The following is a 23,706-nucleotide window of genomic DNA, read 5'->3' as shown; positions in this document are numbered from 1 at the left end:
CTCCCTAAATCAAGGATTATTTTTGCATGTTTCCTTTTTCTATTCCGGGAAAAAGAAAGCCATGCATGCAAGTCAAGTTTCCTTGGTCCTGAGTGGAACTGTTTAACCCAACTGCACATGCAAGAGGTTGCTCAACTGCTAGGAGAAAATGCACATTTCTGGATGGGAGATGGGCTAGCTACCTAGGAGGTTTGCGAATTTTCTAGGCATAGAAGTTGACTACTACCCAAGATTGCGCAATTCCTGGACTGAGCAGCCCTGCTAGGAAGAATTGCATAATTTTTTGGATGAAGCCTAACTGGAAGAATTACGTAATTCTGGAGCCCAGTAGGCTGCCAAACAGAATTGCACAATTTTTGGAGGGAAGGATACTTTCCCTCCAGAATTGTGAAATTTCTTAAGGGATTTGCTCAGTCTGCAACTAGACTAAGTCTGGAGGAACAACCTTTGAGAGGAATCCATCAAGCTTTGGTTGACAGACTATCTTTCTGCAAGAAAAACACTGGAGGTTGTGTACTTGATGAAGCAAAACAAGGTGTTCTGAAATTTTTGTAGGGAGGCTCCACTAAGGAAAAATTTTGGAGGGTGGTTGTAGTTTCTACAATAAGATCTGAGAAGAAAATACAATGATTGTTCAACCTGAACAATTCTTGCACTAGTACAATCTAACTCTCTTCTTTACAAACTAGCACAAGCTAAGACTTAGACAATTTTGTTTCCTGTCAAACCCCTACTTCCTTGTGCAGTTCTCGAGAGAATTAGCCCATATTTAATTGGGAAATCCTCACTCCATAACTGCATAATCCATCCATAGGCCCTCAACTGATTCCATACACCATATGTACAACTAGGAAAATTATACAATTGATAGCACATTGTCCCTGAACTCTAATAACAACTGGGTCTTCCTATGAACTGACATGTATGAGTTATTGATGAGTGAATCTTCAGTTAATTGGTGTGGCACTAAGGATGCATTGGTTCCCATCCCCACTAGTATACCTCCTACTAGTTCCTCCAACAATTAGAACTAGTTTAACTAACTATAACTCAGTTAGACTGAGTTAACTAATTACAACTCAAAAAAACTCAACCTAGGCCCCTAAAATTTAGGGATCACTCTACATGACTCTATATAGACTTCCAACTCAAATTTCCTAAGCCAACTAAGTCAAATTAACTTAGTTAACCATTACAAGTTGCTATGAGAATATAATTGTGATTTAATTCCCAATTTAATTCAAGGAAAAATTAAATTAGAATTTCTTCTTATTATTTTTAACACTCCCTCTCAAGAAGAAAGGGATTATCTACTACCTTGATCCTTCCTCTGTGAAACTCAAATTTTCATCTGGAAAAGGCCTTTTTCAAACTATCTGCGTCCTTCTCCTCTGTGGGGATGTACTCCAACAACATAATTCTCCTCTACACATAACATTGAAGATGATGATACCGGATATCAATATGCTTGGACCGATCATGAAAAACTGGACTCTCAGAGAGTTTAATACAAATATGATTTTCACAGTAAATCACAGTTGGATCCATCTGCTAACCAAACAAACAACCAGAATCTTCCTAATCGAGATAGCCTCATAATTTTCTTAACTAGCATCCATGCACTCTACTTCTACTGAACTGAGTGCAACTGACCTTTGTTTCCTATTGTACCAAGAATTAGTTATTGACCCAATATTGAAGATCCCACCTGATTTTCTCTTCCTATCAAATGGAATCCCCACCCAATCTACATTAGTGAAGCCTTGAAGCTTCACTCCCTTTTTTATTTCGTACCGAAGAACATACTGAGTAGTGCATCTGAGGTATATCAACACATGTTTGGCTGCCTTCCAATACAGTTTGGTTAGCTTATCCATTTCTTGACTAAGATGTTTAACCTCATAACACATGTCTAGTCGTATTCTCACCAAATACATGAGTGAACCTATAAGCTTCCTATGAATAGTAGCATCCACTACTTCACCATTAGTAGCACCCTCCTTCTGCTAGTTACCTACTAGAGGAGTCTCCATGGGTTTATTTCTCCCCATGTGGAACCTTTTGAGTATCTTGTTGGCATAATTTCCTTGAGTGACAAAATGTTACTCATCACCTTGTCATACTTCCATACCTAGAAAGTAGTGCATGAGCCCCAAGTTCTTCATTTCAAAATCTCTTGGAAGATCCTCTTTGCAAGACTTGATCAGCGTATCATCACTTGTCAGAATCAAATCATCGACATATGAAACAATAATCAACAATTTACCTTCAACCACAATATGGTAAAGGTTCGCATCTACTTCAGTTTTGGTGAAGCCCAGCATATTCAAACAGCTATCGATCTTGGTGTACCAAGCACATGGTGCTTGTTTCAGTCCATACAATGCTCGCTTGAGTCAGCACACATGTGACTCTCTATTGAATGTCTCAAATCCTTTAGGCCGTAAAATATACACCTCTTCCTCAATCATGCCATTGAGAAATGTTTTCTTCACATCCATCCCATCTACACTTGTAGTTCTAGAATCGATATGATTAATGAGTACCTTGCAACAAGATAAAAAGTCTCATCGTAATCAATACCCTCCACTTGAGAAAAACCTCTGAACACAAACCTAACCTTTTGTTTCTTCACACTACCATCTGCCTCTTAATTTACCTTGTAAATCCATCTGGAACTCACCAATGAATTATCTAGTGGTCTTGGTACGACATCCCAGGCACTGTTCCTGACAATGGATTCATACTCACTACAAGAAAAATTGACATTGGTGAGGGGCAAAAAATGTCACCCTAAGCAAATTGGTGATGATCAAAAGAGCCTTCGTTACCAAAACCTGAATGCCAATAAAGGTGGCATCGCCAAAAGTATAGGTGTTGTGGTGACATTCAAATTCTATCACCAATAATTATTTATAATGACAGATAGCCCATCATCATTTCATATGAGCAATGGAGATGGACCATAGCCTCTGTCACCAAAAACTGAACATCAAAAAAGGTGGCATCACCAAAAATATAAGTGTTGTAGTGACTTTCAAAGTCCATCACCAATAATTATTTATAATGACAGATAATGACCATCACCATTTCATATGAGAAATGGTGATGGACCATAGCCTCGGTCACCAAAAACTGAATATCACCAAAGGTAGCATTGCCAAAAGTATAGGAATTATGGTGACATTCAAGGTCTGTCACAAATATTGATTATAATGATGGATAGTGACCGTCACCATTTCATATAAACAACAATGATTTATTGTGATGGATCTTTCATGGTTGTCACCATTGGTGCATATATATGGTGACGTTCGTTGACTGCCACCAAAAGTTGCATTGTTAGAAGTATAAGTGTTGTGGTGACATTCAAGGTCTGTCACAAATAATGATTATAATTATGGACAATGACCATGACCATTTCATATCAACAACAATGATTTATGGTTACAGACCTTTCATGGTCGTCACTATTGATGTGTATATATGGTGGAGTTCGTTGACCATCACCATATCATATTTTGGTGAAGGTCGAAAAATGTCAACAAAGCTCATTGGTGATGGTCAAAAGAGCCTTCGTCACCAAAAATTGATCATTGTCATTCCATATGGATGTCAGGGCATGATGGAATCGAACCACTAACCTCATACTTGTAAAGCAGGTGCTCTTCCATTGAGCTAGCACCCTTTAAAGAATTAGACTTTTAAAATTAGACCTTGAAACTTCATAAATTGTAAATTCTACAACTTTCAATAAATTAAAGTCTCGACAATATTTTAAGAAACAAGCAAAGAAGCATCGAAGCTGTAGGTCCCTGCCTAATGGTTATGGAAGTTATGAAAAGTGGGTGGAGGGAAAAATATTTACGTATAAGAGAATCAATATTTTTAGATGAATACTCAATTAGAAGTGAAACTCTGAAGACATTTATAACCTATAAATGTCCTATAACTAGCGAATGTACCAAATATTGCAAAGGAAATGTCATAAGTGGATAGCATATGGAAGAAGAGCATTGATGAAGACATATGCAATATGTTAGAGGTTGAGTGAAAGAAAAATATCAAAGTTTTTGCTGTTGGGTGTTTAGATATCTGAATGATATCTAAACTTCTGTGCAGATGTAAGACGGATCTCCGAAAACAATGAACGACATAGGATAATTATATATATAATTATGCTATGTCATTGATATATATATATATATATATATATATATGTATATGTATATGTATATGTATATGTATATGTATATGTATATGTATATGTATATGTATATGTATATGTATATGTATATGTATATGTATATGTATATGTATATATATATATATATATATATATATATATATATATATATATATATATCCCCTTCACATAAACGAACATGAAATTTGGAATTTCACAAGTCCGCACTCAAAACATTACAGCAAGAAAGAAATAAACAAAATTGGCTTGGATAGAAAGAAATAGCTTCACCTTCATTCTTGAGCTGCCTCTGTTTATTTGAATTTGACTTGTGATATTTTTTATATGACAAGGAATCAAAATCATCACTAGTATTAAATTCATCCATCACGGACTTTGGGTTTCCCACTGACATCTGCATTTTTGTTGCCATGCCTGAAAAACATGGAGTTTCTTGTTGATAGTAGAATAAGATGTGTTCTTGCTGCTCAAGAACACATTCCTTATTAACCATTGTTACCTAACAGAAACCAAAGAGGAAACACAATATCAACATACACAAAATCCCCTACCGAAATATAATCGTAACTTAGCTAAGTCTAAAAGATGTTCTTAATTAATAAACTTTGTATTTGGAAATTATATTTCTTTAGATTTAGAAAAGACTATGTTGTACAACATTCTGTCTATTTATCCAGGAAATTATATCATAGCATATGTCACACAATAGAAATCTACAGTTCCTAAAGTAAAAATACAAATTTGCTCAAGAAAATAGATTTAAAAAAGAGCTTTGAAAACTATAAGTTTGTCATCAAAGCTTTAATTAGTTTAACAAAAAACTAGTTGGAGTTTGAAAATCAAAATCATTCATAGGAAATGAACATGACAATGGCCAAAGTCGTTATTCATACAAATAAAGCTAGAGTCACTATTTCCATTGTAGATAACTGAAATTTGGGCAGTTGTCTAACAGTTACAACTTATTTGCCAGGAAGAATCGTCAATGCAATCATTTTTTTCCATGGTTTGTTGTGTCTCTAGATCTAGATCAGATAGCTTGCTATTCTCAAATTCTACCTTTCAAGTACTGATTTCTAGCTCACCCTTTAACACACAATTCTGCCACTCCATTTGTTTTTGTTTTGTCAAGAGAATTGGTAGGACATTCCCATCCTCTATTTTACATCATCAATAACCATTTATCAATGATACAATGAATAAAAGATACACAGAAAAGGTTGTTGTAGTGTTTTCTTCTCAATGATGTATGAAAAGAACCCACTTAAGATTGGGGATGACAACCGATCTCAACAATAGAAATGACTGCTAAACATTGTAGATCTGTAGTTATTGATAGAAACAAAACTTGCCAAAATTCTGATCTATATTGAAATCATAGTTAAACAGTGAAATAAAGAGCAATAACCCCAAAACATCCAATGGAAACCAGATATGTAAAGAATGATTTTATTGTAACACCTATGAAGGGAACAAATATATGTTACTAGTCCCCCTCTATGGGATGGGTTCTTGGCTATCCTCAAACATCTTCAGCTTCTGTAGAGTCTATTTCCTCTATAATGCATAAACCCAACAATAATATGGTGTGCAACAATGAAAATAATCAGAGTTACAACAGTGAGTGCAACAATGAAAATAATCAAAAGTGAATAATGAATGGAAAATCCTTCTATTTATAACAAATATTGAGTTATCCTCGAATAATGAGCAATAATGAAATACTATTGATTCCATTCTTGGAATAACCACTTGGAATATTTTGTTATATTTGTTTAGGAGGGAAAAAGTATTTAAACTTTTATTTATAAATAATAAATAAATAAATGATTTATCTATTATCTCAAGGAATTAGTTAAGGAATAATAAACAAATAATGATATATTTAATTATTCCTGAGGGATTTAGTCAAATTTGACAAAGAATAATAATTAATTAGTGATTAATTAATTATTCTTAGAGAAAAATAAGATAAATAATGATTTATCTGTTTATTTTTCATGATTGGGTCAAATTTAACAAGGAATAACAATAAAAAAATGATTTAATTAATTATTCCTAGAAGAAAATCAAATAGATAGTGATTTATTTAATTATTCTTCGTGGGTTTAACTATAAGTTACTTAATAAAGGTGGTTTATTAGGTAATTTCTCATAGTGAAAGCAATTTTGCTAGGGTAAAATTGGCTTTACATGGTATACTTCGATCTATCTAGTAAATTAGGCTAGATGATCAATATTTTGGTGATAACAAGAGCAGCTAGCCAAATATCTTTCTTATTCCCCCATCTGGGAATTTTTTGTGTACCTACCATGGCTTCGCTAGTCATTCCTAACATGACTCTGAGGATCCCAGTATGGTACATCGATCCCCCTGCAAACATTCCACTTGTTCTGCCAAGACCGTATCACGCTTTGACCTCGGTTCAACCAGTCCCCATGACCCTTGTTGCTACTTCAGTACCATCACCACCTCAATAGGAACCAACTCTTATTGCAAAGGCATATGGCCAAGGGGGCAAAGCCAAAAAGAAATATTCGAAGGACAGGGTTCCCCAAGCTCCTCCAGCCCCTAAGGCACCAAAGTCGTGCACTTTATGTGAAGTTGTTGGGCAGGCCACCAACAATTGTCTTGAAATTCCTTAACTTAAACCTTTGGTTCATGAAGCATTCCTTGAGTTGAATATTCCAAAAGTCCATGTTGACATACCGGTCCCACCTAAGAAACTCAAAATGCTTCGCACAGACCACCCTTGTGCCCTTTGTGATCTTTATGGTCACTATTCCCATTGTTTCCCTGTTGGGTCCCTATAATACTAGTGATTACCCCATTACTATTGTAGTTATACCCCTTATTTATATTTTTTTGCCCCTATTACCCCCATATTGTTATTTCTGTGCCCCATAGAATCCCTCTATTGTTATTTTTGTGGCTTTATATTATTATTGTTAGGTCGGCTGGATTATATTGTGACTCCTTAGACTCCTATATATAGAAAGGAGGTTTTGTCATTTGAATCATCGAATAATTGTTCATTTATGTAATGTAAAGGAGGTTTCCCCCTCGAAGAGGCTGAATTCTAAGGCGTTGATCTATCTTTTCTATCTTTTCTTGAGCTGGTTTCATAACATTTGGTATCAAAGCTTTGGATTCTAGGGTTTCGCTGCTCCAAACAGGTCATCGTGGAATTTTCACTATAAATTTTTTTCTGTGGCGTTTCAGAAGTCACAAAAAAAAACCCATTTGAGAAGCAATCTCTTTGAATCTTGGGTCCGAATTTCAAATCTTTTCGTGCAATATTTGCGGAGATATGATCTGAAGAAGTTGGTCTTTTTGCAGACTCCTGAATTACATTCAAAACAGGTGACCTGGGGAAAATCGTCCTAACTTTCTCTCTGGGAATCAGATTGAAATTTCTTAAGAAGGTACAGAAAGAGGATGGACTTTAATTTCTTGTGTATCTTTTTCAGAACCAAAGATCGAAAATTGTACACGTGGCACTTCATACAAGTTCGCTCTTCTGGCAAGGTCTATAATCAGGTCATCTTAGGAGATTGTGCATAACTCTTTCTTGGAGAATCCAATTTGGATAAGACTGGTGGCATTGGAAAGAGGACACAGAGAGATACTACAGGTCACAAATTCAGAACTAGATGATTGGAAATTACAGAGATACATCAGAGGCAATATCGAGCTCCTACAAAGTGAAAAAAGGTGTGTAGAATTTTTTAAATTTTTGCTTAAGCTTGGTTTGAAAATTTATTTTGAAGGAATTCAAAGGGCATAGTAGAGCATTATTATCGGTAACTGATGCCCCGAGGAAAGAAAATGCAAACACCTAGTAAGGAACCGAAAAGCTCTAGCATGACTCATGAAGAAGAGGAAGAAATGCTACATTATATATCAAAATTACAAGAACAAGTGCAACAAATGTCACGCTCACAAAAGTTAACAGAAGCTAAGATAAATGGTGAGGAAGCTAAGATGAATGGCATGGAAGCTAAGATGGACAATTTGAAGATATATTTGAGCACAAATTTGAAGACGGGCATGGCAGATTTGAAGACAAATTTGACAAATTTTCTACAAGAAATACTTACTAATGGCGAAAAGGTAGTAAAGGAAACTCATGATGAGAACAAAATAAATGTTAATCATGATTCCATAGACACTAATGTTGGATCGAAGAATCACCATATTCCAAAAATTGATATGAGGAAGTTTGGTGGCAAGGATCCCGCCACATGGATATTACGGATGGAGCAATTCTTCGATCTCAATAATGTGAAAAACACACAAAAGGTACGTATGGCAACTGTATACTTGGAACCAAATCAATTTGTATGGTATCAATGGCTTTGTTCTCGTAAACAATTTATCACTTGGGCAATTTTTACGGAAGAATTGATAGCACATTATGGGGATACAAAAAGCAACACTTTTTTTAGCCAATTGATAAGTCTCAAACAAAAGGGTTCAGTAATGGAGCAGATTGAGGAGTTCCAAAAATTGAACATAAGGGTAAAAGATATTCCAGAGGAGCATAGGATTGATGTGTTCATATGGTCTTTAAAGGATAATATCCAACATGATGTTCGCCTTTGGGAACCTGATTCATTAGAGAAGGAATTCAGGTTAGCAAGAAAAATGGAAAGCAAAATTATGGAAACTAGGAAGCATACCAATCACAACTATAAAGACGGAAGTGTTGTTGCCCCTAGTCTTCCACAACCTACAAGGTTGACACCACAAAAATTGGAAGAAAAAAGAGCAAAAGTGATTTTTTACAGTTGTGATAGCAAATACACAAAAGGTCATAAGTGTTCTGAGAAGAAATTATTCTACATAGGTTGTGAAGAGGAAGAAGAAAAGGAGCAAGAAAGGTCAAAAGAAGAGGTTATACTCCAGGAACAAAGCCTATATGAAGAACAAATAAATCCGACCATATCTTGTAATGCATTGGCGGGAATTACCACTCCTCAAACCATCAAGATAGAAGGAAAAATCAAGAAGAAAAAGGTAATAGTGTTGATTGATTCAGGAAGCACCCACAATTTTATTCATTGTTTTAGCGCTTGAAATTTCATCTCAGGCTGAGAAAGGTAAACCTCAAGGCAACATCAAACCATTTAGCCTCGTAGCTAGCCCTACGGGGCAGGAGAAGGCTCTCTCCGGTCTATCTCGTAAAATCTTCGATAGATGAGATGACCAATAGGGTAACACTGATTTTAGGCTAGTAAACTGATCAAAATGGTTGATTTGGGGTTTTTAGGGTTTTTGGTGGCAAACTGAGGGGATGGCAATTTTGGGTGCAGGGATTGGACACAGTTTCTGCAGGGGGTTCTTTGGGGTGAGGTAGGAGACAGTATTGATGCCTTTGATTGAGGTGGATGGTCAGGAATGAAAGGTGAAGAGCTAAAGAGAGCAAACAATAACTTTGAATTCTCTTTAGACAGTAGAAAAGATTGAAATTAAACAAATTTAAAAGCAGAGCATGGCAGGCATGAATTCTTACTTTAACACTTCATTTGTTTAATGTGCAGAAGTAAAATAAAGGAAATGAGTCACATAAAAAGCTTACAAGTACATTGAGAAACACACCATCAACACATGAGTCCACAAGAATCCCAAAGAGGACTGCAAAACCCTGGTCTTCCTTAGCCAAAAATTGCAGAGATACAGTGAATAATACAATGAAAATGAGCAAGAAAATGAGCAAGAAAGTACATAATATAGATGATCTAACCTCTTTCCCTGCCTCCATGGGTCGAGCTCACTATCCTAGGAGCTGTTTCAACCACTTCTAAACTAAGCACTACAAACTAGGCAGTCAAAACAACTTGCCTCTATAAGCTAGGAAACCAATTCATTCATTTAATTTTCACCTTTTTCATGAATGAATCTTCTAGAAGAGGTACATAAGAGAAAAATTATCATAAAAGTATATTAATTACATCAAATAGCCTAATAATCCACCCCAAAAAGTCAAACAGGGTCAAACTATGTTTTTCTGAGCTGTACAGTGAAATTTGGAGAAGTTTGCCTGACTGGTCGCGCGCCTCTGCCTGACCGGTCGCGCGCCTTTGGGACCACTTGTGGGGAACTTACAGGTGTCCAAATTGATCAAGAGTAGGCTTGTTGGAAAGGTTTATGAGTCTACTTTCCAACCCAACTGGAATTTCTGAATTTGGTGGTCATTTGCCCCTCCAAAATTGCACTCTCCCAAGACTGCTTTCTGCAACTCAAAAATGTGGCAGAAAGTCAATTTTTGCTTGTTTTTTGACTTTCTGGAGGCCCAAAACTTCATAAAATCTCAAGTCCATTGATGAACATATGTAACTTCTCATGAAAAATCTGGAAATTCTGAGTTTTTTCAAAATGGAGTTGCCGGGATGAAGGGTCGCGCGGGGGGTGAGACCCGTTAATGGGACAAAACCTGTAAATTGCACAAAAAATTCACAATTGACAAAATTTTCTCCAAATTTCTTGAAATTTGGGCTGGGAGTCCCCAATAAAGTACCATGCTCAGTCAAAGAGGCTTTGGCCAAAATTTGGAGTGGATCGGGTGTTTTCCTTCGTTTTTGTGCTTTGGCCAACCGTCCTTGGAGCACCTTCGTTCTCGCCGGTATTTTTGACATTTATTTAAAACCATGATACTTGTGCAAACAATGAAGGATTTTTTTATTCCTTGGCATGTTGTGGACAAAAACCTCTCTCAGTATTCCAAAATTCATCTTTTATTGCTCTAGAATATCATTTGAGTGCGACTTGTCCCGATGTGTGAAACAAGGAATTTTGTCGAAATGGAGCGAAATGAAGGGGATAGGGGGCTTCTAAATTCTTGAGGAAATTTAAGGGAGTAGGGAGGGATGTTAGGAAGTAGGGGAAAGTGTAATCTCAGAGATTGAGTGAGGGGAAGGGGTCCAAAAGGGAAAAACACAGGCCCAACCTAGAAAATTGCCATGTTGTAGCTAGAAACTAGGGTTTGTGCAAAAATGAGGAATTTGGCGGATCTAAGGGATGGGAAGTGTTTGATAAGGTACTTTAAGGATAGGGGAAGGTGTATGAACATCAGGAAACAAGTTTTGCCGGTGATTTGACCATCCAAGAGAAATTGCCTTCAAAACCCTAGGAGAGGGAAATGACCTTGCCTAGGCACAACTGAAGCATGAATAAGGTGTAACATGACCCAATGTAACCTAATATGATGATAGCAACCCTCTGAATGATGATAGGCTCAGCTGAATGATGACATGTACTGACATTTGGACAACTTTGAAAAGTGTGAAAGCAAACCCTAGACCTAATGCCTAGTGACCAAATTTTGCTTGAAGACTCACTGAAATGACAAAATTTGACCTTGACACTTCAAAATCACTTTGTAAGAGCATATTTGATCACTGGAGGAAGGCTAGAAAGACTGACACTAACACATTGTAGGGTAGCAAAAGAATTGAATTGCTTCCTATATCCAACACCAGAGTGTCAAGTGATGATTTCAAATGGAGGAACAATAAATTGCTCTCGAAAGTGCCATAATATTAAGCTATCCATGGGAGAATATGTATTGACTAGCCCAATGCTTTCCATTCCAATGGGAGGTGCTGATGTTGTACTAGGAGTCCAATGGCTACAATCCTTGGGTACAATAGCTTTTAATTTTCAAGAACTTTTCATCAAATTTTATATGGAAGGAAAGGAAGTTGAATTAAGGGGTATTGCAGGGAAACCAGGAAAGATAATCAGCTCTAATGGCATGACAAAGCTTCTAAAAAAGGAGCAAAGAGGTGTAATTGCACAGTTATGTTCGCTAGATTTTTCCACATTGGAATCATCTATTTCTCCAGATCTCCAAAAAGTCTTGGACAATCATTCCAAGGTATTTGAGACTCCCAAAGGTCTCCCACCTATGCGTGAGCATGATCATGCTGTTCATCTGATTCCAAGAAGTGTTCCTCCAAACATCAGGCCGTAAAGATATCCCTATGTCCAAAAAAGTGAAATTGAACGTATGGTTGCAGAAATGCTAGAGGCTGGTATAATTCAAACGAGTCAAAGTTCTTTCTCATCTCCAGTAGTATTGGTGCAAAAGAAGGATGGATCATGCCGCATGTTTCCGGATTATAGGGAGCTCAACAAGCTCACTATTAAAGATAAGTTCCCCATTCCTATCATTGATGAATTACTGGATGAATTGCATTGATCAATTTACTTCACCAAGTTGGATCTTCGTTCGGGATATCATCAAATCAGAATGAAGATTGAAGACATTCTGAAAATGACATTTAGAACTCATGAGGGTCATTATGAATTTTTGGTCATGCCTTTTGGCCTTACCAATGCACCTTCAACATTTCAAGGTTTGATGAATTCAATTTTCAAACCATTCCTTAGAAAAATTATGTAAGTATTTTTTGTTGATATACTAATCTACAACAAGTCTTGGAAGGATCATGTTGAACATGTTGACAGGGTGCTACAACTATTGGAGGAGAAACAATTATATGCAAAAAGATCCAAATGTTTCTTTGGAGTCCAGGAGGTGGAATATTTGGGTCATATTGTATCTCATGAAGGAGTTAAGGTAGACCCTAGCAAAATTAAATCCATTAAGGAATGGAAAATCCCCACATCCATAAAGCATCTGTGAGGATTTCTTGGGTTGACAGGGTATTATCGCAAGTTTGTTAAGAATTATGGGAGAATAGCAGCACCTCTAACAACATTATTGAAGAAAGATTCATTTTCATGGACTCCGGAAGCAACAAAGGCCTTTGAACAACTTAAAGAGGTAATGTGCCAAGCACCGATCTTAGCTACACCAGACTTCACAAAAACCTTTATTGTGGAATGTGATGCTTCAGGAAATGGAATTGGTGATGTTCTAATGCAAGATGAAAGACCCATTGCTTTTGAAATTCGTCCAATCAAGGGAAAGTTTTTAGGCAAAGCTATTTATGAGAAGAAAATGTTGGCAATACTCCACGCACTTAAGAAATGGCGACCCTACCTAATGGGAAGACACTTCAAGGTAAAAACGGATCATGATAGCCTTAAATACTTTTTAGAACAAAGATTATCCTCTGAAGAGTAACAAAAGTGGGTCACAAAGATGTTGGGTTATGACTCTGAAATCATCTACAAAAAAGGGAAGCAAAATGTGGTGGCAGATGCACTCTCAAGAAAGGATGAGGATGTGGAAGCATTGTTGTGTGCCATTTCTATTATCCAACCAGATTGGATAAACGAAGCAAGGGAGGAATAGAAGAATGATGAAGAAGTGTGGGCACTTATTCGAAAGCTACAACAAGATTCCAGTACTTCTGATACATTTAGCTGGAAAAATGATTCGTTGTGGTACAAAGATCACTTATACCTCTGTAAGAATTCCCAGCTAAAACAAAAGATTCTTATGGAATTGCACAATTATCCCTTAGGAGGGCACTCAGGACTTTTAAAAACTTACCACAGGGTTAAGAAGGAATTTTTTTGGGATGGCCTTAAATCAGATATTCAAAAGTTTGTGGCGGAATGTTTGGTTTGACAACAAAATAAAGTTAAAACAATTAAGACATCGGATCTATTACAACCTTTATCCATTCCAAGCCAATGTTGGGAGGAGGTTTCAATGGATTTTATCACAGGTTTACCCAAGTCTGAGGGAAAGAGTGTCATCATGGTGGTAGTTGATATACTTACCAAGTATGCACACTTTTGTGCATTATCACATCCATTTAAAGCTAGTACAGTTTCTACTGCATTTATGGCAACAGTTCAAAAGCTACATGGAAACCCAAAGATTATTGTAAGTGACAAAGATCCCATTTTCACTGGAAATTTTTGGATAGAATTATTTTCTTGTCTTGGTACTCAGTTAGCTCATAGCTCATCTTATCATCCCCAATCTGATGGGCAAACTGAGATAGTAAACAAATGTTTGGAAGGATATCTTCGTTGCTTTGTATCTGATAAACAGACACAATGGGTCAAATGGTTTCCTCTAGTTGAATGGTGGTATAACACTTCCTTCCATACAGCAACAAAAATGACCCCATTTATGGTACTTTATGGGTATCAACCACCATCCATCACATCATATTTAAGAGAAAATTCTAAGGTTCAGGAAGTGGAACATCACATCGAACATCAACAACAAGTCCTACAACTCTTAAAGGATAACCTCGTGTTGGCACAAAATAGAATGAAACAACAGGCAGATCATCATCGCAGTGAAAGAAGTTTTGATGTAGGTGATTGGGTATTCCTATGGCTACAACCATATAAGCAAATGCCCCTAAAGCAAGATAAGAAGGATAATAAATTATCACCAAAGTATTATGGTCCGTACAAGGTGTTGCAAAAGATTGGTACTATGGAATACAAATTGGAGCTTCCTGCAGCTTCTCGATTGCACCCAGTTTTCCATGTTTCATGTTTAAAGAAGGTTATAGGCGACAAGCTCCCAATTCAAACAATATTGCCAGAACTTGATGAGGAAGGAAAAATTATATTGGAACCGAAAGCAGTCACAGAAACAAGAACTCGACAGCTACAAAATCGATCAATTTCAGAGTATCTTATCAAGTGGAAGAACTTATCCGCTGAAGATTCCACATGGGAGGATGAGAATTTTATGCAGAAGTATCCAGAACTACTCAAGCGTTGAGGACAACACTTTTTTGAAGGAGAGGGGCATGTTGGGTCCCTATAATACTAGTGATTACCCCATTACTATTGTAGTTATACCCCTTATTTATATTGTTGTGCCCCTATTACCCCCATATTGTTATTTCTGTGCCCCATAGAATCCATCTATTGTTATTTTTGTGACTTTATATTATTATTGTTAGGTCGGCTAGATTATATTGTGACTCCTTAGACTCCTATATATAGAAAGGAGGTTTTGTCATTTGAATCATCGAATAATTGTTCATTTATGTAATGTAAAGGAGGTTGCCCCCTCAAAGAGGCTGAATTCTAAGGCGTTGATCTATCTTTTCTATCTTTTCTTGAGTTGGTTTCATAACATCCCCTCATCTCGACGAGTTTCTTAATTACCTTGGGGTGATTCGTGAATATGAGGACACTCATAGTAAAGCCTCTACTCCTCTACCTATGGATTTTGATACCACCAGTCAATTAGAATAGGGAAACTCTTGCCCCACTATTCTGATCCCCTCCTCCGATGTTGAGATGATGGACACCATAGGCCCCATTCTTTACCTGTCGTCATCCTTGAGTTCCTCATCGGCAAACCTTCCTAAGGTTGTTGTACGCATTCTTCTCCAACCTTTCTCAAGAGAATCCAACTAGGTCTCAACATCAGTAGACCCTTCGTCTACCAATCCTTCATCTAGCATTCTAGATGATGCATATGTGAACCTTATTCCTTAAGTTGATGCACCTGGTAATGTCGCCGCATCATGTAGTCAGCCTTCCTCCCATCCACCCATCTCCTAGCCTAATGAGGACACCATGGAAGCTATGTCTACCCCTGATTACCCCTACACTTGAGTAAGGGGGCATTCCTTCAAGAGGATTTTGAAGGCCATCTCCTTCCTAATTCTCCCAATGCACTCTACCTCTAGAAATGTTGCTCACAACTCATCCCTTTGATTCATGTATTTATTTTTTCCATAAATTTAGGTAGATCAAACCATCTCATCCATTTTATTTTGCATCTTTCAGATGGATCCATCATCCACACCATATATCGGCCATGCTAATGATGCGAGTTGCTTCTCCTAGAATCTAGCCTCGACAGCCTAGGCCATTTTTACCCCCTTGCATACATTAGTCCTATCAAACGGCTTGTGCATTAGATCTGCCACCAATGATCAGGTCGAATATGGCGTAGTGATAGGTTTGTTAGTTGATGCCCTCGCTCATCACATGCTTCATCTTCATGTCATTTAGATTCCTTGCTACTTGTCATGCAATGAATGGTGTGTATCATATTCATAACCAAGTCCTATTTAGAAAATATCTGTGAGTGAAGCTACTGGTACATAAATTTGAAACCATTACATTCATTCATGTGCCTAGAGCCAAAAACAGCTATGTAGATACCACTGCAGACAACATTCTAGATTGGCATTTATCACATGTATACCACAGAAGATAACCACACAAATGGAAAACCATCATCATCATACAAAATGCATAATCATATGATGTATCATACAAGTGTTTGGATCCATAGCTATAAATACATCCAACATGCCCATAGCATGTTACAAAAATCATAATCAAAGAGAGTCACATGTCCCTATATCTATTCACTATTTGACGAATCTCGCGCCGAAAGCTCTGCTCCACCTATACGTAAATCATGTACTTCCTAACCTAGCATTGCCACATGCTACATGATACCTTGCCACTCTGAAGGAAGACTAGTGCACTCATCTATGTATCGATCCTCTAATTCATGCCACCCACACTCTAAAACCTCGGTCAAGATTACATTAAACCTACGATGCAAATCAGCAAGCAACGTAGTATCCTCTGGACCTTGCTGTGACGATGATGTCCCTCGATCTGCAACCCCAAGTGCTATACCTCGGCCTGCATATCCTGTCGACTTTACCATTGCTATGTATGCATACAACATATTTCACACCCAGTACCATATACATGTTATCGAAATATAAAATTCACCATAAAACATAGCAACTTAACACTTACCGTCTGGTCCCCATGCGTGTGCGGGTGGAAGTGGCAAGTTAGGATCCTCTTGATAGTTCATCCCACTATAAGAGTAGTCGTAAATGTAAAGAGGCATTTGGTCCTAGTGTATGAAAAACTTGGGTCAGAACACCTATCCGACTCCCCATCCTCCTCTCCGTAGTAGCTACCCCTAGCGGTGCATCTTGGGCTCCTGTGGACCCCATCTTGGATCTGTACATGAGGATAGATAATGGGTATCTTCTCAAAGAATGCACATAGTACTGTACCAAAAGTGTGTTCACGTTTCAAATTCCTCCTACAAAGACTCAACTATCGTTTCACCGATGACAGCATCATCTTGGCCCACCCATAATAGGTCCCAGCCAAAACACTCTCAACTAACATCATCTGCACTTGAGTGATGTGGTGGAATGCCTGACTCCCTAAGACCCGTAGCACAGCTGCGACAACAACCTGTGTCTCTAGGCTCTCTAGATCAACAAGTAGGATAGTCATGCTGTTACACAAAAATATCATCACCATGGCTATCTGTAGTCAGTATGGGTCTATCATCACTTATATTGTCCTCCTAAGAAAGTCTCAGACCTCAGCTCTTCATGTCAAGCTTTGAAAATGAGAGAAAGACATTAAAAATCAACAAAGCTCTAGTTCCGCACTTTCTCTCACTGTTGCCTGCGGTCTCGCACCCCCTGTTCACAAAAACTGCGGACCTGCCCGTTCTGTCCCTAAAGGAATGGGTGCGGACCCCTGTGAAAGTCAAAAAGGCGCAAGTTTATTCTAAAAAACTCACTTTGGGTTAATTCTAGATGATTCTAGAAGGAATTTTGACGTGGATTGGTTGCTCTTAGGTGGTTCATGCATCCCAAAAGAGAAGGAGCTAATCCCTTGATGAGAGGAGCTATCCCTTTGAAGGAGGGCTTTATCCCTTTGAAGGAGGACCTAGAAACTTCCCTCCATTGCCCTATAAATTAAGGCATTGGGCTGGTTGTTAGGGAGGTTAGAAGCTGAACATTTTTTAGGGTAAATGCTGGTGGAATTGAGACTTCATAGTTAAGCTTGAGAGGAGAGATCACATACCTTTTTGGCTTCATTGGGAAGAGAGTGAAACTTCTCAAAGTAGAGGAGACTTCTTGTTGGACCCTAGGAGGAGCTTGTACAACATCAAGGCATAGGTTGTAAAGTTCTTCTTTGACTTGAATTAATACAATCAGATTCATTTTTCTCAACAAAGTGTCTTATGTCATTTGTTTCATGAATTCCTTGATCTTCATGTTAAATATGCTTTATGATATTGGCTTTTCAGGTGCTATTTAATTTGTTTGCTTGTTTGTGTTTGCAGATTCGCAACAAGGGAGCTCATTTGGATCAAAGGAGCGAGGAATCCACAAACTTGAATTGGACCTAAGGTAGGCCTAAAACACTTGATTGCCTTTGTTTATAAATGCATATTTAGAGAAAGATAGTTTTTGATTGGCTTGCTTGTCACTAGATATCGTTAGATTCTAGGAAGGTCTATCTTGTTCGTAAGATCGACTCATTCCATGTGACACATGCCCTTGACATGAACACCCCATCGAAAATGGCACTCTACAAACTTAGTAATGTTCCTCACATGAGGTAACACCGGATGAATATTCCCCACCACTCTGAGGAGAGGTAGTCCAATCAAGAAGTAAATATCTTGTAATGTGAGCTCAATGTTGTGCCCCTACATGACAAATACCTCCTAGTCTAGATCCCAATAGCTCGCAATTCTCAATCACAAGGGATCATGTGCCCTCATCAATGGGTTCTCTACCAACTTGAAAACCCCATAACAAGCCAATGCCCCTTGAGCTCCCTGATCCCCCTGGATCTCAGATCGAAGAGTAATCAAATTTCGTTCACATCAGTTTATTTTCAGCTCTGCCATATCTGCAAAACACCACATGTCTTGTCAGTTCAGAAAAGAAAACAACCAACTACACTAATTAGTCTGCAACCCCCACCAAGCCAGTAGACCAACCCTTCCTCCAGCCACAAATTGCATTTTTTAGCCCAGAAAGTGCAAGGTTGCATGTTTCCAGTTGTTCCTTATGAGCCATGTCATACTTTTGGACCTAGAAAGTGCAATGCAACCGTGATCAAGGGAAAGGGTCTCTCAGGGAACTGCAAAGTGCCAAAAATTAGGAAATAAACCACTGAAATTGAGGAGATGAGTAAGGCCACCTACCTGAAAGTCGCAGATCCTGATTTCAATGGTTAGTTTGTCTACTACGATCTCCATAATATTTAGGGCCTTTTCTTCCTCTCCAAATTAACCACAACTCACTTAGAAAATGAATCCAAATTAGAGGGAAAACGTCCTTTCATAGAAAAATCCATAATTTTTCTATCACCCATTGCGACTAGATCATAGCTCAGTTTGATGAACTGTCAGAACCATTGGAAATATCTCACCAAGCTCTAAAATGGGTCTTCTTAAGTTTTAGATGATTTGACACTTCACTAGGAAACCATTTTTCCAAGAAGGTCACTTCATTGCCCCTCAAAATTGACTTTCGTCATAAAGCGACACTTGTACTTTGAGGTCCACCACCCCTAAATACTTTTCATACCTTATGTTGATTTTTGTCATGAGTAACCATCATTTACTCATGTTTTCATGGTCCACACTGGGCCTCATCTATGTGGTAGCATCATCAAGTCACCCTTGTTCAGAGCATCCGTGATGAGTCACCCTTTCATCCTTCAATTCTATTTCATTTTCCATCATCTCATGTCATAGTATTCCATCCATATTTGCATATCGTCCGTCCTGTGTTGCCCATTTTAGCATCTATTCATACTATCACCATCCCCTTTGGAGTTGGGTCAATTGCTGCCAAGTCAACCATGCACTTTATGCTCTTACAAGGGTAGTCATTTTTTTGTCCCTTAGTCCCCTTTTCCACATTATCCCTGGTATCAGTCCATCAGTCATATTACTATTTTCCCTCGTGTTTTAGTTGAGGATCCTCATTGCCTCATCTATTACGGGCCCTATTTTATCGACATCAACTCATTTATTCCAAAAGAATGGCCTAGAGGGCAGTGTATCTTGGTTCCAGCTTCCATTCTTGCTCGGAGCCTTGGATTGAGTAGGGGGTATCATTATTATGCTTTGACTTGGTTGTTTCATGTTTTTGATCCATACACTTAATAGTCAAGAGATGCAATAGATTGTACTAGTGCTTCCCAGGTGCGTGTGAGATGTTTAAGACCCATGAGAGGGTGGCCCTTCAGGTAGCCCCCCACGTGCCCGGATGCATAACTACTATGCTACAACCTCATATGTAGTTCCACAGAGTACATGGGTTTAGTTCCTACCGATCGTAGTGTTCATAGCATGCACATCTCCTCCAGATGATCCATTCAATTTTGCAGAGCGCTCCCTTTTTGAACAAGGATTCTTTGGTTGTTTACCCTCCCTCCCACCCATTTTTTGAGGGAAGGGACTTTATATCTCATGTACTTAGATATTATTGTATTCAATCCTGGCTCATGTTTTTACTAGGTGCATTATGTATATGGGACACATTGTATTATTTTCTGGCTCTGTTATGCCAATGTGTCATGTACCATTTAGCATGTACTTTATTTCTTAGTTTCATATTCCTGGGCGAACCATTATTTTTGTACTAAATTATCTCGACGGGTATGGGTATGCCTCCCCCTCTTCATTGAGGTCCGGTACCACAACATAGAAGGAGAGTTAGTCTCGCCCCCTGTATCACTATTCTCTCTCAGCTTCAGCTTCATTGATCTCTCTCTCTCTCTCTCTCTCTCTCTCCCCTTGACTCCCCTGTGTTGTCTAAGTGATTGTGTCTTTACAACGTACTTTAGTCATACATTTTGATCCTAACATTCGTACATTGGGGGGCAAACTATTGTCACCAAAAAATTGATCGTCTAGCCTAATTTACTAGATGGATCGAAGTATACCATGTAAAGCCAATTTTACCCTAGTAAAATTTCTTTCACTGCGAGAAATTACCTAATAAACCACCTTTATTAAGTAATTTATAGTTAAACCCATGAATAAAAATTAAATAGATCACTATTTATTTGATAAAACATTCTTTTAATATTATTCCTTGTTAAATTTGACCCAATCATGAAAAATAAACAGATAAATCATTATTTTTCTCTAAGAATAGTTAATTAATCACTAATTAATTTTTATTCTTTGTCAAAATTGACTAAATCCCTTAGGAATAATTAAATATATCATTATTTGTTGATTATTCCTCCACTAATTCCTTGAGATAATAAATAAATCATTTATTTATTTATTATTTCCAAATAAAAGCATAAATGCTTTTTCCCTCCTAAAAAAATATAATAAAAAATTCCAAGTGATTATTACAAGAATGGAATCAATAATATTTTATTATAAATAGAAGGATTTTCCATTCATTATTCACTTTTGATTGTCATTGTTTGACTCATTATTGTAACTTTGATTATTTTCATTGTCGCACACCATATTTTTGCTAGGTTTATGTATTATAGAGGAGAGAGACTCTATAGAAGGTGAAGATGCTTGAGGATAGCCAAGAACCCATCCCATAGAGGGGGAATGGTAACATATATTTGTTCCCTTCACAGGTGTTATAATAAAATCATTCTTTATATATCTAGTTTCCATTGGATGTTTTGGGGTTATTACTCTTTATTTCACTGTTTAACTATGATTGCATCATAGATAAGAATTTTGGCAAGTTTTGTTTCAATCAATACCTGTAGATCTACAATGCTTAGCATTCATTTCTATTATTGAGATCGGTTGTCATCCCCGATCTTAAGTGGGTTCTTTTTGTACATCATTAAGAGGAAAACACTACCACAAAGGCCAACGATGTGCTTATTGTATACTTATGTTCTAGGACTCATATAACCTTACTGGTGCAAAGAGATCACCCTGAAAAAATAACATCGACATGGAATTTACAAAACTTTTTTAAATCAAGCTCCAAGTAAACCAATCAAAATATGAACATACTTTTAATCAACAAAATTGTTGACTTCAAATAAAAATGGCCTATAATTGAATGTTATATCAACCTTGTCAAGTAACTAGCATTGGCTGAGAAATATAGGCCATGCATATTGGATTAGTGAAATAATTGATCTGATAAATATCAAAATCAAATAGATGACTTATAGCTAAGAAATGAAAATAAATGACTTATAACTAAGACATGAGGTTTCCCTTTCAACCCTGTCATTAAATAAATCTTCTTTATGTCATAGAACATTAAACTTTTTTTGATACCAGGTGGAAGTGGTATCATAACATTAACCTCTGATATTTTGCGTCCATGACTACTTCTCAAGGTCCGCTCCATTACCAACATTTGGGTATAGATAAGATACATGCAAAAACCATCAACATGAAAATGAAATCTACATCCTTATTAAAAAATGGGAGGAAAAAAAATACAGAAATTGAAACAAACTATAGGATACCTCATTCATACAACATGATTATCTTGTCATGAACATTAAAAAAATAAATCAGGAGAAATTTAATTTTTACCACATTTTGAAAACCATTTCCTTTTGCATATTCTATGAACAATTGATGAAAAAAGTCAGCAAAAGCTTGTCAACATCAGAATTATAGTAAAACATAAAGGAACCACTCAAACACATATACAATCCTAAACATAAGTATCTATACATATAAGTATTTATTGGGGACATTTTATTTTGTGAAAATATGGAAGTCAAATCTTTGAAATAACACAATTTATGATAACAGTTCCTTACGAAGTCCATTCTTTCAAGTATTTATGGAGTCCATTCAGGAATTTCTTCAAAGTTCAAAGTTCAAACAGTTAACATGTAGCCTAAAAAAGCTCATATTTGAAAAGGAGATAACCCAAAGATGTAGAGTGTATATCTCACATTTATATATCCTAATTTCCAGACACTAAAATGACACTTTTTAGCATACTATTGTGAATTCAGCCCAAAATGCTAGAAAAAAATATTGATGGTTATTTTTCTAATATAGAAGTTTTATACATGCATTTATTTAAACAGTTAGCTTTCAATCTCAAACATATCTAATGATTCACACAATGCATAACATCTTTAGTGTTGGTGTGTGAACTTGAGACAGTGAAGTCCAACACTTAACAATTTGCCTACAATATGCGCTAGCTGAATAGGTGAACAATAGAACTGTAGGTGCGCATTCTGCATCACTTACCTAAATCCAGCACCTTCAGCATAGAAATTTCAAAGAATATGTCCAGAACTGGTAGGTAATTTCCAAAATGAATGAGTTGGCTTGATTGTTTCAGGAGAAGACTAATTCTTACATTGTTCAATGTAAACTAATGATATTTTTTCAAGCTTATATGGAACAAAAAGGAACCAAGCTAGAAGGTTATTTAAATAATCCTTACTTAGCTAGGGTAAAATGTTAACCCTTTTTTGTCAAAAAACATAAATGTAAAAACTTTAGGAAATTCAGTGAAGAGACTATAGAAATGTTCTTATCCAACCAGTAACGTAAATAGAGCTAAGAAATATTGCTTTGTAAAAGAGATATTAATGGTCAGACTAACAAGAAAGTGACCTTTTAGCATAGTTAATGCAATAGTGCTGATGTTACAATATTTGGCCCAAATAATACACAAAAAAAAACCATTTTCAATTTAGTAGGAGCATGCTAGGAAAATAATATCACAATAATACCCATCATTGAACATTATGACCCACTAAACCACTTTTATATCCTTTTGAAGTCCTTCAACAAAGTACTTCAAAGTTCTGAACA

This window comes from Pinus tabuliformis, chromosome 8, assembly GCF_031772625.1.
Source record: "Pinus tabuliformis cultivar Carrire ecotype Pingquan chromosome 8, CPIR1, whole genome shotgun sequence".
Classification (NCBI taxonomy): domain Eukaryota; kingdom Viridiplantae; phylum Streptophyta; class Pinopsida; order Pinales; family Pinaceae; genus Pinus; species Pinus tabuliformis.
The sequence above is the reverse complement of the archived record's forward strand: the minus strand, read 5'-3'. Positions refer to the sequence as shown.